The sequence below is a fragment of the Capricornis sumatraensis genome, chromosome 4 (genome assembly GCF_032405125.1).
Source record: "Capricornis sumatraensis isolate serow.1 chromosome 4, serow.2, whole genome shotgun sequence".
In the NCBI taxonomy this organism is placed as follows: Eukaryota; Metazoa; Chordata; class Mammalia; order Artiodactyla; family Bovidae; genus Capricornis; species Capricornis sumatraensis.
This window is the reverse complement of record NC_091072.1, coordinates 135758869-135782795: the sequence shown is the minus strand read 5'-3', so window position 1 is coordinate 135782795 and position 23927 is coordinate 135758869. Positions and strand designations below refer to the sequence as shown.

Below are 23927 nucleotides of genomic sequence, written 5' to 3'. Positions count from 1 at the left end.
ATATACACACACACACACACACACACATATATATAAAACTCTACAACTCTACTAATAATCCATCTCTGAATATGATAAACTCTACTTTGCCTTAAAATAGAGTTGTTCTCAGAAAATGGATGCAAGAAACATTCAGATAAAAGACTATGAGACACAACTCATTCAAATATTAACATTTGGAATTAAGTGTACCAAATAGTAGACTCAAAGTTTTCGGACAAATATGGACACACATTATCAAAAATCTCTCAGCAGAGTACAACTATTTATGTGGCTACAACTGAAGCTACAGAGCTCATCGTGAAATACACAGTTCTGATTCTGTTTTGCTCCAAGACTGAGGTGAGGAGGGAACATTATATTTTCATTAAGTTTAACATAACTATACACCATATATACACAATTTTAAGATAAAATGTAAAACCTTAAATAAATATTTTACTTCCTATAGACCAGTATAGATTCCCTTTGTCAATAAGGAATTTTATTGGAAAAATTTGAGAGAAACTGATGAGTATATTTTATTCCCTAAATTGTATTTTTTTTTAGAACTGGATTCTCTTCCTTTACTTAAATCAGTTTAACATACAGTTCAGTTCAGTTCAGTTCAGTTCAGTCACTCAGTCGTGTTCGGCTATTTGCAACCCCATGGACTGCAGCATGCCAGGCCTCCCTGTCCATCACCAACTCCCAGAGTTTTTTCAAACTCATGTCCATCGAGTTGGTGATGCCATCCAAACACCTAATCCTACGTCATCCCCTTCTCTTCCCACCCTCAATCTTTCCCAGCATCAGGGTCTTTTCAAATCAGTCAGTTCCTCACATCAGATGGCTAAAGTACTGGAGTTTCAGCTTCGGTGTCAGTCCTTCCAATGAATACTCAGGACTGATTTCCTTTAGGATGGACTAGTTGGATCTCCTTGCAGTTCAAGGGACTCTCAAAAGTCTTCTCCAATACCACAGTTCAAAAGCATCAGTTCTTTGGTGCTCAGCTTTCTTTATAGTCCAACTCTCACATCTATACATGACTACTGGAAAAAAAAAATAAACATAGCTTTGACTAGATGGACATTTGTTGGCAAAGTAATGTCTCTGCTTTTTAATATGCTATCTAGGTTGGTCGTAACTTTCCTTCCAAGGAGTAAGCATCTTTTAATTTCATGGCTGCAGTCACCATCTGCAGTGATTTTGGAGTCCCCAAAAATAAACTCTGTCACTGTTTCTATTGTTTTCCCCTCTATTTGCCATGAAGTGATTGGACCGGATGCCATGATCTTCGTTTTCTGTATGTTGAACTTTAAGCCAACTTTTTCACTCTCCTCTTTCACTTTCATGAAAAGGCTCTTTAGTTCTTCTTCACTTTCTGCCATAAGGGTGGTAATCCTCTGCGTATCTGAGGTTATTCATATTTATCCCAGCAATCTTGATTCCAGCTTGTGCTTCATCCAGTCCAGCATTTCTCATGATGTACTCTGCATAAGCAGGGTGACAACATACAGCCTTGACATAACTCCTTTTCCTATTTGGAACCAGTCTGTTGTTCCATGTCCAGTTCTAACTGTTTAACAGTTTAACATACAGTGTGTACATTTATAATATGATGACATTAATTAAATTAAAGAGTTATACTAAGAGTTAGGGTTTTAAATACTCAAGTTATATCATTTCTAGAGTTTTTTTTTCAAAAATTATTCTATTTGATCCTCAAACAACTACAGAAGGTTGATATGAAATGCATTGTTCTTACTTTATCTTTAAAGAAAGGCAAATCAACCAAGACAAAGTGTCCAAAAAAAGTAAGTAAAAATTAACCCGATATGGGATTTTCAATTCTGGCTATCATAATGTCCATCAGAATCACAATTCTGCTGCAAGTAACCATGAAACTGGACAAAATTGGAATACAGAGTACTCAGGGCTATGATAATTGAAGGAAAGAAAATAATATATAAAAAGAGGTCTACATTCATCCTGGCTTTTTGCTGGGATCACTTCCCAATTTAAAAAGAAGAGCCAAACACAGAACAATAATCTCCTTGAATAGAAGAAATGAAGGTTGGAATTCTGGGCCACCAAGGTAGCTGTTATTTTCAGGGAAAAGGTACCAGAGAGAAGGAAGCTGGACAGAGAACTTCACAAATCTGAATAAGTGTTCTCTTGAGTTTCTGTGCAAATTCTAAGCTGTATGTGCATAGAGAAGAGATTCCATAGACCTGACAGACTGCTACTGTAGAGCTATAAACCCAACTGAGATTGGGCCTGGAAGTGATAGATACATTGTGGATCTCATCAGCCTGAGGGGAGAGACTGTCAAACATGCCAGAAGTTCAGGTGAAACTCCAGAACTGCCAGAGCTTAGGAGCAGAGCTGGTCTATCTCATCAAACTGTGTACTTAATACCTACACATTTCACTGTATTTAAATTATGTCTCAAAAGTTATATTAAATAAGGTAATATAGAAAGATAGGACAATTTTTAAAGTTTCTAAAAGGTTTTATGGGTTGGAAGAGGAATTTCCTGCATTACTGTATTAATTCTGGTCAGAAGGTAACAGAATGAATAAAGGAAAAAGAAACTAAAAAAAAAAATCTCTTTTATGAATGTATGAAGTTAGTAGAAACAATACAATAAAATACAGGAAGGCCCAGAAGCAGGATCAAGATCTGTTAAAAATGACTTCTTATAATAAACGTTTTGGTGCCTATTATGTTCAGAAAGCAAAAGGATGAGAATAAAACACAGACTCTATAATAAAGAAGGAGAGTAAATATACATATATACCCATTATAATACAAGGCAGAGAGTAGTAAGGCCTCCAAAGTTGATGATATGGGAGCAATGCAATTTTAGAAGAACAAGAGAGAAGGAGTTTATTTAGAAGTTGTTGTTATTTAGTTGCTCAATCGTGTCTGACTATGACGCCATGGACTGCAGCATTCCAGGCTTCTCTGTCCTTCACTATCTCCTGGAATTTGCTCAAATTCATGTCCACTGAGTTGGTGTTGCCATCCAACCATCTCATCCTTCAGGTCCCCTTCTCCTCCTGTACTCAATCTTTCCCAGCATTAGGGTCTTTTCCAATGAGTCAGCTCTTAGCATCAGGTGGCCAAAGTATTGGAGCTTCAGCTTCAGCTTCAGTTCTTCCAATGAATATTCTGGGTTTATTTTTAAGATTGACTGGTTTGATCTTCTTGCTGTCCAAGGGACTCTCAAGAGTCTTCTTCAAACGGGTAAAAATAGACTCATTAAGGAAACTAGCCACCCTGAGGCCCACGGCCGTTGTCCTCTGTAATTGTAGCACAATGATATCCTGCAAGGCCTGAAAGTATTCACAGTGTAACTTCAGTTTGATTCTTACTAACTCTTACGTTCAAATTCTAGTTATCTACAATATGCTAAAATACAATCAGGAAGTAAAATTAGCCAAAACCAATCTGACAGCTTCAACTAATTTCCTTTCTTTTCAAATAAAACAGTTTCAACACATTTTCTCTTCTGGTTCCCTCTCCCCAGTCTTCACTCCTCAGGTTTGTTCTCAACTCTGGAAGCCCCATAAGCCATAAGGCAATGAGAACTCTCACACACTCCAAGGAGACAAACCCCAGGAAGAAAGAAAAGTGCATATTAAGCTCTTTGGTCTTGGATTAAGAAACACAAGCAATTTAACTGACAATTTTGGGAATAGATATGCAATACGTGTTTTTTTTCTTTAATGTAGAGGAATTTTCTCATCATGTCATTATAAGCAGGAAAAAAAAAAAGCTGAATTCCTTTTAAAATCAATCCACTGTTTTTGTGCACTCTATACATACTCTGAACTTTACATTTGATGAGTCAAGATAATTTTTCAATTGTTATTGTTTTGTTATTTTCCAGAAAGGATGTTAGACTTCATAAAACTCTCATTTCAAGTTGTCCCTGTACAGACCATATTTCTTAGCTTTATACCAAACTATGTGAAAAGCTGTAGCAGTCTAATATGTAAACCTTTCATAGAATGTTTATCAGCATTAATTTAATGATTACTGGCATTAATAGTCATTGGATGAATTTTTCATTGTAAATATTCTCTGGAGATAATTGTTTGAGAACGATTAAGTTTTTATTCTAAATTTATGGAACATTAATACTTCATACAATTTTTAATTTAAACATGCACTTTGAAAGAGCCAGTTTGGATCTCTGATTAAATTTTTGTAAGTAATGTATTATGAATAAAATTTTAGGAAAAATAATCATTTCAGTCTATGCATACTATGGTAGTTACTGTGGTTTTAACAGAAACTCTATAATAAAGACTCAAAATACAGCAGTATAAACATGATAGTATGTTCTCTCTTCTGTTTTCCCACTCTTCTTTACAGCTAAGGTAAGAATGATAAAGGGCAATTCAGGTTTAGCCATTGTCAGCAGCAGGCATCCATGTCCAAGGTGCCCACTCTAGTCATCACTACTTTTCAGGTGTGCATCTGTCTGTGTGTGTGAAGAAGGAGCAGAGAGGAAGGTGTACATGTCATCCCTTTAAGGGCACAACTGAAGAGAATCACATATTTCTTTTCACATTTCATTGAGTAGAAATTTGGGACACTAGTTACTTGCCCAAATCTCATTGAAATGGAGGCTGAGAAATGTGGCTTTTGACTGGCTGGCCATTACTATAGGAGGGGAAAAGACACTGGGACAAAGCTTGCAGCCTGCTGCCAAAAATCCAGGTGTGCACTTCTTCCCACTGACCTACCCTCCCTCTACACACATGTATACCCAATATAATAAAGTCCCATTCAAAAAAAAAATGGAAGAGTGCAGTGTTGGAGATATAGTGGCAAGCACAGCTGCCTTCCAAAAAATGGAAGAATTGGAAAAGAAACAGCTGTCATTTTTCAAAGCAATGATCAAATCCTACTGCACAGGAATTATAAACATTCCCCCATTCTAGTGCTAAAATAATTTCCTTGACTAGATCCTGATTATATTACCCAGAAGAAATTTCACTGTCCCTTGTCATTTACAGTTCCTGTTTTCTTTACTTTGGGATGTTGTATTTGGTCCATTATTTCATTACCATAATTGCTGGTTTGCTCATGATCATCCTGACTTACATGGACTGTCCTGGTGTCACATCAATATTGAATGAATGAATTCTTTGTTTTAAATGTGTGTCTCTTTCATTCTTGAAAATATCTGAATACCTTATAATTTCCTCCTTAAGAGAGAATTGGACTCTATTCTCTCCTTGAAGACTGTACAGATTTCTGGGTTATATTCTTCAAGGCCAGTTGGGAGGCTTCAGGAGCTGCTTTAAAGGTCAAGCATACATTGGCTTTTGCAGATCGATACAATCCCTAAAAAACTCAGTATGCTTTTGTTCTACTGACAGTCAGATCCACAGGCAAATAATCATAACCAGAGATTTAACCGAGAAAAGCTTTCCAAGCTTGCAGGCTGTCCTCATATTTTCTGGTTTCTTTGTTCAGAATATTTTGGCTTCCCCTCAATTTAATGATGTCTACTTTGATGCACTCTGAAAATATTAGTTGAGGCAAGAAAGCATCACCCTTAATCTAACCTTTGAAACTAGAATGGACCCCAATTAACTGAGAGGTTTTAATGGAGGCACTTGAGGACACTAGAGGTTATTCACTGTGAAAGCCACTTCTTTAAAATCGTATCTTATAACCAGTCCAAGTACATCTTGTCACAGAACTGTGCATGGCAAGAAAGAGCTAACACCCATAAACATTCCGAGTTTTTTTTAATGTCCTGAGGTTTTCCAAGCAATTTACAGAGGCTGCACGTTCTTTTGGCAAGTAGTATATCTTTATAAGGATTACAAGTGACAGTTTTGTCAAATGTTTTATGATGATATAAGAAGAATCACTGGCTTTTCAGCCTGCAATAGTAGGGTTCTTGCCACCCAGTACCCAACTATTAGACCCATGCCTCATTTTTAAAATTATGTTCAAATTCTACTTCTAGCAGCCCAATTATATTTTATTTAAGAATACGATGCTATTTTTCAAAAGCAAGAGAATCTAAAATCCATCATTAAAGAAGGCTGAATGCTGAAGTAATGATGCTTTTGAACTGTGGTTTTGGAGAAGACTCTTGAGAGTACTTGGACTGCAAGATCAAACCAGTCAATCCTAAAGGAACACAATTTTGAACAGTCACTGGAAGGCCTGATGTTGAAGCTGAAGCTCCAATCCTTTGGCCACCTGATGTGAAGAACTGACTCATTGGAAACGACCCTGATGCTGGGGAAAATTGAGGGCAAGAGGAGAAGGAGGCGATAGAGGATGAGATGGTTGGATGGCATCACTGATTCAATGGACATGAGTTTGAGCAAACTCTGGGAGATAGTGAAGGAAGGGAAGCCTGGCATGCTGCAGCTCATTGAGTCTCAAGAGTCAGACATGACTTAGCGACTGAACAACAACAACAAAACAGGATAGAACTGTGTGTTTCATAAAATAATTCAGGTGTAAGTGGTTCACTATTGACTGAACACTATACTCTCATTTTGTGGCTTCTGTCCCTGGATTCAGGGAAGATATTCAACCTTTGCCATCACATAGAAACTAGAAAGTATCAGAGTATTGTATGCTCCATCCTTTTAAAGACAAAACCCAGTAATACCAAATATAATACCTGTTTAAATTCTATTATCTGAAACTTAAGACACATTGTTATACCTCTCAATAAGAGAGGCTGAGCAAGGCAATCTTTCATTATATAGATATGTGACCAGTTGAAACTCTATTATTAGAAACAGGTTAACACAAGATATTGGCAACTCACAGTCTGACACGCTGTTGTGTTCTTCAGAAACAAATCTAAATATTTAAAGCAAGAAAGAAAGATTTAATACAGAGAATAAAGTACTTTCAAAATTAATAGAAGAAAGTGCCAAAGCTGTGGGCTCTGGACTTGAACACAGCACTGTAGAACTAACACAGCCAGGGACTGAAGCTATCACAGATACAGCTGAGTACAGACATTCCACTTTAAAAGCAATTCCATAATCAGAAAGCTGGGAACTAGCTGTCATCACTGTTTTTGCAACAGCTGCCTCTCAACATGAAAGGAAGTGGATAACATACACTGGAGTACTGCTTTAGAAACCAAGATCTTGTCTGCTGGTAGGAAAAAAAAAAATCTAAAGCAACACAACTATCCTTTGCTTCCACCTTCTAAAGTCTGTGCAAATACATTTTATCGGTAGAGTCTAATTCTCTTCCTGACTCTTTACTGCAAAGGCATAGGGAAAGTATCACTTTAAGCTTTTCAGAATCTTCAGCCAGAAACACACAGGAAGAAGAAGGTTGGGATGGTGTCTAATGAGCCAATCTATAGCATCATCAGTGTTATTAATCAACAACAGGCACCTCAGCAAAGCAGATATTGTTGAAGTATCATTTTATTCAACTGAATACTCTAAATGAACTTTTCTTCTGTGTTTATGCTTTAGTAATTGAATTATCATTTAAAACAAAATAATTGTATTCACTTCACCAAAATAAGAGTCAAGAAACTCAGTTTGTATGAGATTTGGACACATCTTTATCAATTTCTCCCTCCTTTATACTATACTAGACTTTAAACAAATACTATTTTTAAAGGTCTGAAAGTTCTGTCTCTATCGAGACTTCATATTCTATTAACTCACTTTTTTCCTTCTCCCAAGCTACAGTGAATGAAAGAATAAGCAATTTACTTTTAATATAGTAGCAATATAGCTAGCACTTAATTTCAAAATAACTTGATCAAGATATTTCCCTTTATTTGTCAGTTTCTTGATATTTGAAATAGGAATAGGCAAATAACTTTATCTTATCTGCAACTGCCTTTAATTGTTTTTCAAAGAGGTGGAAAGTAGGTTCAGGTCACTCAATTAGAAAATAAGGCAGGGGTAGAAAGTTGTACTGTCCCCTGCATGATAGCAGGGACCTTGCCTGTCTCATTCATCATAGTGGACCCAGAACCAAGCACTGCTAAGCACCCATTAGATAACCTTTTAAGAATTCTTCACTTAATAAGTAAGGCCCTAAAGAATCCGCCTGTAATACAGGAGACCCTAGTTCGATTCCTGGGTCTAGAAGATCCTCTGGAGAAGGGATAAGCTACCCACTCCAGTACTCTTGGGCTTCCCTTGTGGCTCAGCTGGTAAAGAACCCGCCTGCAATGAGGGAGACCTGGGTTCGATCCCTGGATTGAGAAGATCCCCTGGAGAAAGGAAAGGCTACCCACTCCAGTATTCTGGCCTGGAGAATTCCATGGACTATACAGCCCATGGGGTCACAAAGAGTCAGACATGACTGAGCAACTTAAACTTTTAAAACAGTTTATAAAAATTATATTAAGTAGATAATGAAGGGTAAGGAAAATGCTCAGCATACATGAAACACTCACAACCAATCTCAAGGTTCTGGATCATAACTTTTTGTAGTCTATTTTCAAGATGACTGTTAAACTTTATCCTACTGGCAAGATCACCGTTGAAGAGTCTTTCTCAGGTCTGAGGTGAGATTGCAGGCTGAATAGCAAGGACATTTACAGAACTTACCTTGGAATATGTGTTCTGAAAATTAAATCATTTTGAACAAAAATAATTATCTTTAGAGTGGGGAAAATACATAACAAAATTAATGAGTTATATGCACTTAGATATTGATTTTTTTAATCCAACAAGCAGGAAAGTTTTAGGAGGCTATTCACCAAGACACTTAAATCACACGTTTCTAACACCTTTCAGGGAGCTTCCCTGACAGCTCAGTTGGTAAAGAATCTTCCTGCCTGGTGGGAGACCTGGGCTCACATCCCTGGATTGGGAAGATCCCCTGGAGAAGGGAAAGGCTACCCACTCCTGTATTCTGGCCTGCACAATTTCATTTAATGTTGTCTCTTATAATGAATAGACAAAATAACTTACAGTAATACTAACAGCATATACACAGAATATACAGAAAAGGAAATAAACTGACCCCATAAAGCTTTTCTATTTTTTTCCTAAAAGATGTGTAATTTCCATTTTGAAGGCTGATCACTTTGTCTTAAATACTTTGCCTGCAAAATGAGTAGACTATTATGTCGAAGAGAAGGCTTTACTTGTTTAAGTAGCAGGCACAGAACAAAGTCATGAAAAAATAAACAGTAAAAATGGCATGGTTTTCCATCTGATTTTATTTTTACTTAAAAGTTCTCCTTAAAAGGGGTTAGCATTATGTAAAGGAAATAGATGGTGTTGAAGGACATATTCACAGAGGAAACAAAGCACAAGGTACATTTTGGTACCCTTTTCCTGTTAATAAATAACCAATATCAAACTGTGTTAACCTTACGCTTTCAGTTTTGCCAAGATTAGACTGTCCAAACAGCTGGACTTTTCAAATCAGTCCAGATCTCTTGGCTTTTCCTCCAAAATTCATGTCTACTATAACAAAAGAGATTTGTAGGTATAAAAATTTCCAATTTTTCTAGGATTTATTTTCTTAAAAATTAGCAGTATATTTTAGGAGTTACTTTAAAGAGAAAGTAAATGTTGAGCATAAATATACTGAGTAAAAATCACTACATGTAAAGTGGTTTTTAAGTCTCTCTACCTCTCCAGAGTCCCAAAGTTTAGAATTGCAATCTAGGCTATTATTAAAATATAAAAGTGAAAACATTTCCCTGTATCACCACCTTCTATTTCTACTCAAGCTTCTACTCTGTCTTTAACCTCGCACAACCTGTGTTACTCTATAAGGAAAAGAATGTGAGAGGGATGTACAATTTTGTGACTTTCATTCTTACAAATATCTTTTCATCAGGTGTTCTAATGTGAATGTAATTTTTAATTTTCTGTTTCTATCATTCCATTCAAGATATCAATCTTAGAAAAACACTAATATAAAATTAAAAGGATAAAAGAGAAAAGGATAAGGATCGTATAATATATTTTAGTTCCTAAAACTTCCCTCAATAAAGCAAACATACTCCTGACTGGACCTAGTTCCTGGATCCAACTAGATATGTTATGTGTTGACTCCAAATCTCCACACATTGTTCATTTTCAATAGCAATAAACCGAAAAAAAAAAAAAAAAAAAAAGAACTATCCACATCTGCTTTCTGGCTAACCTTGTAAATATTATTTTCTATTTCTGTTTCTTTCAAACATGATTAGATAATAAAATTATTTTTATGTTGGAAATTTACTTTGGATCCTGAGTTTGAATTAAAAAAAGGAACATATTAAATCTTAATTTAAAAAAACAAAAAAACTTGACAGTTAAACTCATAGAATGCTTAGAGTAACATTTTCAAGGGCTCAACTCTGCTTCTGGGAATTGAAACCACCAGTGCCTCCGTCCCCATTCACTCCCGCATTCAAATACAGGATCACATGAGGAGAAATACTTTGAGGGGAAATAGGTTCACCTTATACATTTTTTTTTTTTCAAATAAGTACTTTGTTTGCATATTGCCATTCAAAGTCTTCTGGCACAAATTCTGTTCAGCACAGAGAAGCTAATTCATTGTTAAGTGTTTGGCTTAAATCCTGTATTCATTATGTAAACTCCTTTTTTTTTCCCACATAACCCTCCAAGGTTTGATGAAAAATATATTCCTAAACATGTTCAACCTGTCAAACAGGAATAAAAGCTTCCAGTGGAAGCATAATGCTCCCTTGAAATAGGATTGTTGTAGCTTGTATGAGTGTATTTCACTCTTGGTCAGAAATGAGATCATGTTTCATTTCAGGAAGATATATGTTTCAGGTAAGAGACTGAAACGAATTAACTTTCTATAGTTAACTAAATGCATAGGAGAATATTTGAATTCAAGTGTACTGTTAAAGCCAAGTAGCTCTTTAATTATATTGTGAAATTAAATGGTAGATGAGTTTCAATTCTGAGTAGGTTTGTAAATATTCTCCAGAAGATATAGATCTTTCCTGAAAAACTGCACAGTGATGATCTCTTCTCTCCCTCTCCTCTTCCCTTTCTCCCTCTCTCCAAATGACCCCATAAATGGCACCGATATAATTTCTTTTGTTTCTCCTCTTACCTGCTCAATTTCATGTCTGTCAAAATCTTGACCAGTTTCAGTCACGTCTGCCGGTAGATTCCTTCCTCGTGCACGTTTTCTTCAGTGTCTTGAATCAGTGTCTGTGGTCTATAGACTGTGTGCTGGTAATGACTGCATAAAGAAACTCTTAGTGAAGGGTGGATATTCTTAACATATGGGCTCCAAATTAACAAGAGATCCTGCTGCATGAAGCAGCTGTTTTGTTTCTGTTCTGTCACTCCATGCTGGGCTCCTGTCCTGTTCTGTCTATCTATGTATTGGTAGCTCACTGAAGGCTGATATGAACAGGGTATAGTAACAAGTTATTCCCCCACATTCTTACCTGGCAATTATATTTCTGATACTTGAGTCTGATGATAGAAATGATATATCCCATTTAAAAATCATAATATACATGTGATACCTGTTAAAATGCATTGTCAAATTGCAATATTGCATATCAAATAACAGAGAGAGGTTCAAGAGCATGTTGCCTACATTATAAATAACATAATCTATGTCATTAATCCAGAGAAGGCAATGGCACCCCACTCCAGTACTCTTGCCTGGAAAATCCCATGGTTGGAGGAGCCTGGTAGGCTGCAGTCCATGGGGTTGCTGAGAGTTGGACACAACTCAGTGACTTCACTTTCATTTTTCACTTTCATGAATTGGAGAAGGAAATGGCAACCCATTCCACTGTTCTTGCCTGGAAAATCCCAGGGACGGTGGAGCCTGGTGGCCTGCTGTCTCTGGGGTCGCACAGAGTTGGACACAACTGAAGCGATTTAGCAGCAGCAGCAGCAGCATGTCATTAATCTGGAGAAAGAAATGATAACCCACTACAGTATTTCACAGATAGAGGAGCCCGGCAGGCTCTAGTCCACAGGCTAACAAAGAGTCAAACACAATTGAGCACGCACATGCCACACATACGTCATTAATAATATCAAGAGCTTGGATTTGAATCAAGGTTTTCTTACTCAATCTCAGGGGCTCTTTCCATGACATGTGACTTAACTTCATACATGTGTACCTGCCATTTGTACTATGTAGAAAGCAAGTCTGTGGAATGAGCATAAGGAAAGAACATCATCCTGACTGAGCTGGAAAAACAATGATATAGCTTCATCCGCTTCCTATAGAAAAGGATCATAGTAAGTAGGTGAGTTCACAGATGGAATGAACAAGCTCATATGTTCCCAGGATGAAACTTCAGTCCCTGGTTTCATGGTTTGTTTTTTTCTTTTTCTGTTAGAGCTGAGATTCTTTGGTCATAGGAAGTCCTCTTCAAGGAAGCAAAAAAGCAATATAATTCTCTTGGAGCTTAGAAAAACTGATGCAATAATCATTTTCTATCTAGAAAAGTACAGTATTGTATTTCTAACAATTATTACCTTTTTCTTTAAATGTATGATCTGATAAAGTGATACATAATCATAGCAGAAATGAACCACTATAATTATTTATGCATAAATCAATTATAACTATCATAAATCAATTATAAGCCATTAGTAATGCAGGAGACTTAAGATAGGCAGGTCCAGTCCCTGTGTCAGGAAGATCCCCTGGGGAAGGAAATGGCAACCCACTCCAGTATTCTTCCCTGGAGAATTCCCATGAACTACAGTCTATGGGGTCACACAGAGTCAGACACAACTGAAGCAATGTAGCACACAGCTAGCCATTAGCAATAGTCCTTTTATGACACTTTTCCATTTCAAGTTATTATCATTTATTTTTTTGTTGGATGGAATATTTTCAAGAATTATTTAGAGCTGCAGAATAAGCATGATGTGTATCTCTGAAATTCTCTTACACAAAATACTTCTTTTCTTGACAATTTTATTTCATATTTCTAAATGTCTTCCAACTTTATTGTGATTCTTTTTCTTGAGTTATTCAGAAATGTTTTTAAAGTTTAAAATATGAGTTATTTTGTAAACTATCTTTCTTTTTTTTTTTTTTCAGATTTTCAAGCCACTTTATTTTTTTTTATGGCATAATATTTTAATTTTATTTCATATTATTTATTAATTTATTAATGACAAGCTGTTTTTCTTTTTACTAGTAATATTTTAATGAGAGCAATGCTTTTGTTTTTTTTTTTGTTTTTTTTTTTTTTTTTAAAGATTAGTCTATGTAATACTGACTTTGAGTTAAGTTAAAAGTAGCTGAATATATGGTTAATTTTCAAAAGTTATACATGCTTTCTTTAAAAACCTAGTTATCTATATCTGTACTTCCTCCTGGATATTATAAGGAACACTTAAAATTTAGATAACCCAATCCAAATTTATACTTTGTTGTGGTCTAGTGTTTAATTATATCTATTTTGATCTTCCCTGGTGGCTCAGATGGTAAAGAATCTGCCTGCAATGCAGGGGACTCAGGTTTGATCCCTGGGTCGGGAAGATCCCCTGGAGAAGGCAATGGCAATCTACACCAGTATTCTTGCCTGGAGAATTCCATGGTCAGAGGAGCCTGGTGGACTACATTAGATGGGGTCACAAAGTGTCGTACATGACTCAGTGACTAACGCTAGTGTTTAATTAGATATATTTTGATCTCTGTATTAGAAATCACTACTATGTATACAACCATTAGTTTAGAATTATCCATGTATTTACTACAATCTGTATTCATCATTCCTTTCAGAAAACATGATGTTTTTTGCTGTATTTCTTGAAAGACATGCATATGTTCTTCATCCAATTTATTTTCCTGATCATACCGGCTTCCTGTTTTGTTGTGATATTTTTGCTTAGGTATCATTCTGATTACTTCTTACAAATGCACAACTTTCAATAGGAGTGATTTAAATATAATAATCTTTCTTCACGAAAAAAATGTATTCCCCTTTTCCCACTTTCTATTTATATAGGAACTCTGCAAGGTGTTTACATTCTTTGTGCTTCCATTTCCTCTAAAATGAAGACAATAATAATGCCTACTCAAAAGACTCTCATGAGGCTCATATTTGTATGAGGATTAAAGAGGTTAAAAGTACAGCACTTAGACTAATACCTAACACATTCTAAGTTAGCATTCTTCAATGTTTGCAAATGTAATTATTAAATTACTTTTTTCTCCCTATTCAGTATTTCCCAGAACATATGCTAAAGGACTATCTTCCGGAAAATATTAATGAGTGTGACTGGAAGAGGTGTGGCCATGTCTGGGTTTTCACCCTCCTGTGAACAGGACATAAAGTTCGGTTTGTGTTTCCATCTGCACTAACCCTAGTACTTCATCCTCTGTCTACCTCTGACCCCTGTGACCAAGACCCAAGCCTGGTCAATCAAATCCCTGCTTCAAATATTTAACCTGATGCCATTTGTTATGCAGAAAGTACATGTCTCCAGGAAGCCTCTATCCATATTCCCCATCCTGGAGGAAAAGTTCATTTGCTTAGAATACACAGAAGCCAATATACTGAGAGAACCAAGGGAGAGAAAGAGAGGCTTAATTGTGACTGTCCTCAATTCACATCACATTCCCTTCTGTATTGACTTTTGTCACTGTGACCAAGAGTCTTGACCAGAACAAAACTGCTCCTGAAAAGTATCCTGAGTAGATTAGTTTTTAAAGTATTGCAAACTCTAGCCCTTTACTGAAATTTTAAAAAGTAAACTATGCTCTTGTGCCTATTCACTCATGTCTGAATCTTTGTGACCCCATGGACTGTATGTAGCCTGCCAGGATCCTCTGTCCATGGAATTCTCCAGGCAAGAATACTGTAATGGGTTGCCATTCCCTATTCCAGTACTATGCTATCACAAAAGCCTCTATATACCTCTGCTTGGGGTTGGTGCACTGGGATAACCCAGAGGGATGGTATGGGGAGGACGGTGGGAGGGCGGTTCAGGAGTGGGAACGTATGCACACCCGTGGCAGATTCATGTTGATGTATGGCAAAACCAATATAGTATTGTAAAGTTTAAAAAAAAAATCTTCAAAGGAAAAAAAAAAGAATTTTATTTTAAAATCTTATTAAAAAAAAACATCCCTACCTTAACATAATAGCATTTCTCTAACATATCTGGACATTTTTTTCTGACAACTTCTTGTAACAAATGACAAACCTGAGTCACGGAGAATAAATGTGTGCTTCACAGTAGCTTTGAAACCACTGATACAAGCGTCTCATAATTCCACATTATAGATCTTTACTCCCTATAGAATTTATTTTACAATTGTAATCCATACTTAATGGTGCTAAGATTCTTTTTTATTCAAATAATTAACCAGATGTGCCTGCCCCATCTAATAAGGGACCCAACATTTCCTTCATGTCTGACATAAACTAAAATTGATATATGCCAGGTTTTGCTCATGCATTTTCCTTTCTGCTTCCTTGTTGCCTAAGTCTAAAACCATTTAATTTCTACATTGTTTTAATCGTTGAATCTTTAAAAGGTGTATTATTTTTCAAATCTCACCAATGATTTTTCTATCCTTTGCTTTACTTGTACCAAAAGTACCATGGGATCAGCTTGTCAATTTCCTAATTAAGGGTTTTGAATTAATTTACAAATTCTTCCAAAGTTTATTTAAATTTTTATAATTTTAAGCCTTCTCATGTTGAAATATTAAGTCTCATATATCCTAAGGAGTTAATATAGTCTTCATACATAAACACATAATCTATGAATAATAATACTATTCTCTTTTCTAGCAGTTATATCCTCATTGATCTTATTGCATTAAATAGAATTCCTAAAACAATTTGATAGAAGGAATAATTATCCTATTCTTGATTTGAAAGAGAAAGCTTTTAAGTGTTTCTTCATTTAAAAAATTTGGCCGTTAGTGTGTGCAAAGTATTTTTTGCATTTTTAAAGTGTGTCCTTTTTATTCATAGTTCACCATTTAAAAAATCATGAATGGGTACCAACACAATGTTGTAAAGTAAAAAAAAAATAATAATAAATAATAAAATAAAATAAAAAAGAAATTAAATCTAAAAAGTTTTTTCTGCTATGATTTATGAATTAATTATTTATTAGAAGATTCATTCTTGCAAAGATAAAAGGGAAAATCATATAAAATATAAATACAAGATTTAATAGGTTTCCCTGGTGTCTCAGAGAGTAAAGAATCTGCCTGCAGTGCAGGAGATTTGTGTTCTATCCCTTGGTTGGAAAGATTACCTGCAGGAGGGCATGGCAACCCACTCCAGTATTCTTGCCTGGAGAATCCCAAGGACGGAGGAGCCTGGTGGGCTACAGTCCATGGGATTGCAAAGAGTCGGACATGAATTAGAGACTAAGCACAGAAAGATATTAATAAATTGAGTTGGTTACAAAATCCTAGACAACACATTTTATATATGCATAAATGTCCACATTTATTTTAAGATCTTTAGAAACTGCAACAAGATCATCTTGATGCATTTCTGCTTTATGTTCTATTTTCCTATCCTGCTTCATTTTGTGTTTGTTTGTATATTTCTGTGTTTGAGCAACATACTTAGAAAAACTTTTAACCTTTCTCATACTTGTTGTTTCTGTTGCAAAAACCACACAGCTGAAAATTACATGATAATGCATTTATTTTTTAATAATAATTTTTTAATTCCACGTATCTATACTTCTGTCATTAGAAATGCCACTGAACTTACTTGCCTAATTCTAGCTTTCATTCTTAATACATACTTTTCCTATTTTCCTTCTTATTATAATGAAAATGCTATCAAATTTTTATTGTTCTGGTGGTTTGAAAATTATACACACTGCTCTTCAACTAATAATTCTGTGTGGCACATTACAATTATATATGTGTACAAATAATTGTATATGAATTATTATTTCTTAATCACTGGTGAAACAAAAATAGCATATTTTAATCTCCTTTCTTCTTTTAAGGCAGAAAGTTTAACATGCCTTTCAGTTTTGAAATAAGTCTATGGTTTCTCACCTAACTTATTAATACCAAATAATTTCTGAGATTTATTTAAATCTCCAAATTTAATCTCTTATTACATTTAAAATTTTGTTTATAATTATTTAGACTAAGTCAACATTAACTGATCTTTACTATCTACTCTTAGGTCTCTAATCCTGAGTTTTTATTTTGATTAAAATTTTGTCAACTAGTACACCTTTTCCATTAGAAGTGTATAAAGATTTCTGAGCACTTACATACTGCAAATATATGTTTTTACTATTTTCACATATAAATGGCAAACTGAATGACATAAAACATAGTTACCCTCAACATTATGTAGCTTCTGTTCCCTTGTTTTAGGACAGCTAGTGTTTAAAGGTGAAGTCTATGCCTGGATGGTTAGAGAGCATCACTAACTCACTGAACATGAATTTGAGCAAACTCCAGCAGACAGTGAAGCACAAAGGGACGCTGTAGGCTCCAGTGCACGGGGTTGGGAAGAGTCAGACATGACTTAGTGACTGAACAACAATGTGCAGATTAATCTTCTTCCCTCCTCCTCTTCCTTTCCTCCCCACCTCTTCCCTTTGTTCTTTAAAAAGTTTAAATATTTCACATAAATCCTCAGTTTTTCCTGGTTGTATGTGTGCCACACAAGTATTTAGGTTTGGTATGCATATTCAGAGCTTTATTCAGTTCAGTTAGTTTTTTTTTCTTTTTTGGCAGTCTTCAATGCTACCTCTATTTCATTTCAATAATATGATGTTAGATATCTTTTCTCTGCCTTTTACAATTGCAAGGGTACCTCTCATTCATTTCTATCACTAGCTCCTTTTCCTCTGTATTCATAGAATGGTTCTCAAAGTTTATCTCAAAATTTCATTTTCTTGTCATTCTGCTTTTAATGAATATTTTAAATGTTTGAATATTTAATTTCTTTGCATGTCAATGCTGCTGCTGCTAAGTCACTTCAGTCGTGTCTGACTCTGTGTGACCCCATAGACGGCAGCCCACTAGGCTCCCCCATCCCTGGGATTCTCCAGGCAGGAGTACTCGAGTGGGGTGCCATTTCCTTCTCCATGCATGTCAATAGTTCATTGTTTTGTCGTTAACATATCTCTTTTTTCCATTTTCTTCCATATCTTTTTTCTTCATTTTATTATTACTTAAAATTTTATTTTTATCTTATTTCATTTAACACATTTCTTACTTTTATAAAAAACAAAAAAGCTTACGTTTTTATAAATATACTTAGAGATATTATAGCATATGGCTCAGTGGTCAAAAATCAGCCTCCAGTGCAGGAGACGTGGGTTTGATCCCTAGGTTAGGAAAATCTCTTGGTAGAGGAAACGGCTACTCACTCCAGTACTCTTGCCTGGAGAATCCCAGGAATTTTATAATTTACTTAGGGATATTATAGCATATGGCTCAGTGGTCAAAAATCAGCCTCCAATGCAGGAGACATGGGTTTGATCCCTAGGTTGGGAAAATCTCTTGGTAGAGGAAACGGCTACTCACTCCAGTACTCTTGCCTGGAGAATCCCAGGAATAGAGGAGCCTGGTAGGCTATTGATCCTTGGGTTGGGAAGATATCCTGGAGGAGGAAATGGCAACCCACTCCAGTATTCTTGCCTGGAGAATCCCAGGGATAGAGGAATCTGGCAGGGTACAGTTCATAGGGTCGCAAAGAGTCAGACATGACTGAAGTGACTTAGCATGGCATGGCATTGTAGCATATATTTTTCAAAAATAATTTATCTTCTAGTGTCTTGTTATTCATTTTACTTCTTGCAGAATATTTTCATATCTCCCCTGTCGATTTTTTTCCAGTTACTCATCCTTGAGGAATAAAGATTCTCTCCACTGATTACTCATAAATAATGTTTCTAGACTCTTCTGATTACTCTCATTGTTTTCTTGGTTGCTGTTGAAACATGTTTCTCAGATTTTCAACTAGAGAAATGGTAAATGTGAACAGACTTAGTTTAACTACTGGTCTCTGGCAGTCACTTGATTTCTCTAAATTCTGGACTTCATCAATCTTGCTATCATGGTCTGGTTGACTACTTTGAGAAGGTAATAATTTTTCTAGATAATTCTAATCAATGTATATACAGTTCTTATACCAGAAGTGGTCTACCTTTGTACTTTCTTATGACACTTTCTTTTCTCATATTCTCAGATTCAGCAAACCAAATGTTTAGCCACTGTAGACTCTATTTTGTATTACTACAAACTTTAGCTGTAGAAAGGAGGATAGTAAAGTGGTCCTGAGTACAGATATTCTTTTTGGTCAGTTTGGGAGAGTTGTTCAGACTCTGAATCTCCAAGTCAGGCAGCACTAGGGAAATTGGTTATTTCTTTCCCATTAGTTAGACTGGTAGATTTATTCTCCTTCAGATAATAAAGCAAGCCAAATTCTAAAAATAATTAAGAAAGTGTCAGCCAATTTTTCCCCTTCTACTTCAGATTGATCTACTTGGTCTCACATATGGTGAAAATCTGGGTAACCAAGTGAATGGTTGCCAGTCTTTGTTGCTGGTAATGCTTTACGATGAATAGACTTTGTCTTTTTAGTTTTAAAAATATTTGATTAATTTTTTAAGTCACACCCTACCAGCCAGATGCCACTCTAAAGAAAGGCAACTCAACTGATTTTTAAATTTCTACATTCTTTCTTAGATTCTTTTCCATTATAGGTTATTACGAGATACTGAATATAGTTCCCGGTGCTATATTTCCTATAGGTCCTTGTTTATCTATTTTATACATGTATAGTGTGTGTGTATGTATATATATATATATAGTGTATGTATATGTTAATCACAGACTCCTAATTTATCCCTCACCCTCCTCCCCCTTTGGTTACCATAAATTTGTTTTCTATGTCTTTGAGTCTATTTCCGTTTTGTAACTACATTCATTTGTATCATTTTTTTATTTCATATATAAGTGATGTCATGTGATTTGTCTTCTTCTGTCTGACTTACTTCACTAAGTATGATAATTTTTAGATCCATCTGTGTTGCTGGAGATAGTATCATTTTATTCTTTTTTATGGCTGAGTAATATCCCTTTGGGGCTTCCCTGGTGATTCAGCAGTAATCTCCCTGCCAATGTAGGAGATGTGAGTTTGATACCTTAGTTGGGAAGATCCCATGGAGAAGGAAATGACAACCTACTCTGGTATTCTTGCTTGGGAAATTTCATGGACGGGGGGTCTGATGGGCTATATTCCACAGGGTCTCAAAAAGTTGGACACAATTTAGTGACTAAACAACAATATTCCTTTGTGTGCATGTATGCATACACACACCACCTTTTCTTGATCCATTCTTCTCTTGATGGACACTTAGGTTGCTTCCATCTCTTGGCTATTTTAAATTGTGTGGCTATGAACACTGGGGTGCCTGTATCTTTTCAAGTTAGAGTTTTGTCTTTTTCTGGATATATGTCCCGTAGTTGGATGACTGGATCATATGGTAACTCAATTTTTAGTTTTTTAAGGAACCTCCATATTGGTCTCCATAGAGGCTGTACCACAGATATATGTTTTAAATAATTAAAATAAGATATGGTTATTTTAACCATATGTATATATTAACATATATCTCAGAGGAATGCCTTGTGTTATAGCTCACTGTATGAGCTGGCACAATAAACAAGTCCTTAGAAGTATTAAATGTAACAATATATTTATATTATCATATTATTATTGTTTTCTCCTACACTTGGCTTATAAAACATTTCTGAGATCTTTCTCTTAACTATTATTCAAATAAAATTCATCATGTGCTGTGATCCTTATTAGGGTTCCCCCGGAGAAGAAACTGTTACTGACTTGTTTCTGCTACTTTCCATTCACAGCCAAAAGAGAAACCATTTGCATGTATAGAAAAAAATGTAAATTATATTAGCATATAACAATGAAGCTTAAGATAGATGAGACAGCAAATACGACAATTTTTGCTTTTTTATATTTAAAATATTAAAAAAACCTAGATTCAGGTTTAGGAAAAGGCAAAATAGAAAAAAGTTATTTATTGGAGGTTATAGTAGAATAGCTATTTGCTGTAGGTTCATTGAACATGGTTAGCCCCTAGAATGGCCCTAAGGACTATTGTTGTTTTCCAAGAAAATATTAATATTTAAGGATTAAGTTTATGGGTCAGGTAAAACTTACAGTAGTCCAAATTACTTTGGACCAGGATTCTGTGAAATGTGACCTAATTATATGTGGCTCCCAGGTAGTTTCCCTGGCAGCTTTAACGGTAAAGAGTCTGTCTGCAATGCAGGAGTCCTGGGTTTGATCCCTGTGTCAGGAAGATCCTCTGGTGAAGGGAATGGCTACTCACTCCAGGATTCTTGCCTGGAAAATACCATGGACAGAGGAGCCTGGTGGACTATAGTCTATGGGGTCACAAAGAGTCAGACATGACTGCACTTTCACTTTCATACAACTGTTTATACTTTAGTTCTAAATAGTCTGAAAGAACAGAGAACAATCTATTGTTGGTATTTTATGATGAAAATATATAATGTTTCATAAATACAAATCCCCTTAAAGAATGGTCTTGTATTCTAAATATGTAACTTCAATATGCTTCAAGTTTTTTACTAGAAACATAGCAGTATTTGCCATTATTAAAAAAAAAACTAAATATTCATGATACTCCAATTAAAAAATATATTTTTAAAATTAAAAGTTTAAATTTAAAAATCTAATTAAAATTAAATTAAACAGATAATTTTAAGAACTGTGCTTTTTTTCATCATTCAGTCATGTCTGACTCTTTGAGATCCCATGTAGCCTGCCAGGCTCCTCTGTCCCTGGGAGTTTTCAAGGCTAGAATACTGGAGTGGGTTGCCATGCCCTCTTCCAGGGGATCTTCCCAACCCATGGATCAAACATAGGTCTTCTGCATTGCAGGTAGATTCTTTACCACCTGAACCACCAGGGAAGCCAAATTTTAAGAACTGGAGTTGAATAATTAACCAATGTTTTGTATTCCATATCCCCTCAAAGTAAGAGGAGTAGCAGAAATCCATACTTATAAAATATGTAGTGAGAGGCATTTCTTTGGTTGAGATTTAATCTGTGCAAGATGCACTGTTGATTTCTTAGCCTCTTCACTTCCATTTCCAAAAAGCAACCCTGGCTCTCCAAGTACTCTGCTTCTTTGCAGTTCTGTGGAAGTTGTTCATTCTCCCATGGCCATTGTATCAAGAAGAGGAGACAAGTACAACCAGGATCCCATAACATTTGCTCTCCTACTAATGTCCCTTCTACTTACTGTCATCCCTTGACCTTGTTTTTCCACATCCATTAAAGACTTTTGCTCCTAAGTGCAACTGGTTCAGCATCTTCAGTTTGCATTCTAACTCCAGGCTATTCAGAGAACTTCAATTTCCTCCATCATTTCTCTTTCTAGTAAAAGAATATCTGTGCTTCTTCTGGTCTCCTGGTAACACAGTAAGGAACTTCATTTCCCAGGCTTCCTTGCAGATATATATTCAGGCCAATGGATGTGAGCAGAAGTGATATGTGCAACTTCATAATAATGTTCCTGAAAGGAAGTCACTTGCCTTTCACTTCTTTCTCTCTTATCAGGATCAAAAGTGGAGAAAGTGAAGTGACAGTGGCTTAGAGTTCCTTTTCCTACCTTTCAGACTATTCTGTACCTTTTCTTTTTAGATTCATTTATTAGATATTGGTTTTCCCTCACAATGGGATTCCATTCTCAGATTCATTTATACCTGTTTTACTCCTCAACTGCTCCTTAGACAAGGCTCATGGGTCCAGCTACAAAATTTATCTCCTGAATTGAAGAATTACATATGCAAATGCTTATTCAGCATCTTCACTTAGATTTGTACAAGTCCTCGAGTTCCACATGGCCAATAAATCTGGCCACCCATTCCTCTTTTTTTTTAATGTATGATATTACCAACTACATAAACCAAATGTATAGCTTAATGTACTATTATAAATAAAGTGAACAACCTTCTAACCACCCAATATGTCAAGAAATAAGCAATTTTGCCACCCTCAAAACCTCTCCAACCCCTCTTACAATACCCTTCCTCCCCCAAGAAAAACAGCTCTTCTGATGTCACATCTGTACTTTTCTACATAGTTTCATCATTGAAATGTGTATCCCTAAAGTGTATAGCTTTGTTTTACATTCTCTATTTCTTTGGAAGGGTGCAGGAATGGGTTTTCACAGTCTTTTTCAACTGATGTATTTCATCTCTCTTTTTTGTCTTCTAATTTATTTGCAGAAGAATCTAGCTTAATTTTCTATATCAGTTTCCATCCTGATTTAGTTCTATCCTGCACCCTTGTGCATGGTGACTGAATCCAGAAGCATACGTAGATAGATTAAGATGAGATTTTGTTGGCAAGACTTCATGGTAGTTTTGAACTCTTAAAGAAAGCACAAAACCCTAGCTGCTCCTCTTTTTGTGACGTTAGCAGCCATCAATGCTGCTGCTGCTAAGTTGCTTCAGCTGTGTCCGACTCTGTGTGACCCCATAGACGGCCGCCCACCAGGCTCCTCCATTCATGGGATTTTCCAGGCAAGAGTACTGGAGTGGGGTGCCATTCTCTTCTCCGATCCATGCTAGATGCCTAGATTTTATAATTCATGACTTACTATAAAACATTGATAACCTGGCTTCATCATTCTTTCTTCACTTATCTTTTGCAGTACTTGTACAAAGAGAAACTTTGCCTCATTTATTACTTAGATCGCTTCATATTATTCATAACATTTCATATTATTTCAAATCATTTCATATTATTACTTAGATCATTTCATATAAAAAAGGACAAAGTATGTTTTATTATGTAGTTTATTAATTATCCCTGTGTCATACAAAGGCAATCAATTAGTTGTAGGTATGAATGTGTATTATTATGAATTCAGGCATCTAAAATGTTTGATATGCTTTCATCCACTTCAGTTTATTACACATTTTGGACA

General features: G+C 35.7%; 1 protein-coding gene across 1 annotated transcript in view; it reads left to right on the top strand.

Moving 5' to 3' along the window:
• Window positions 1-23927, top strand: part of PIK3C2G (phosphatidylinositol-4-phosphate 3-kinase catalytic subunit type 2 gamma) — a 487933-nt gene that overhangs the window by 9336 nt on the left and 454670 nt on the right. The window lies entirely within an intron of this gene.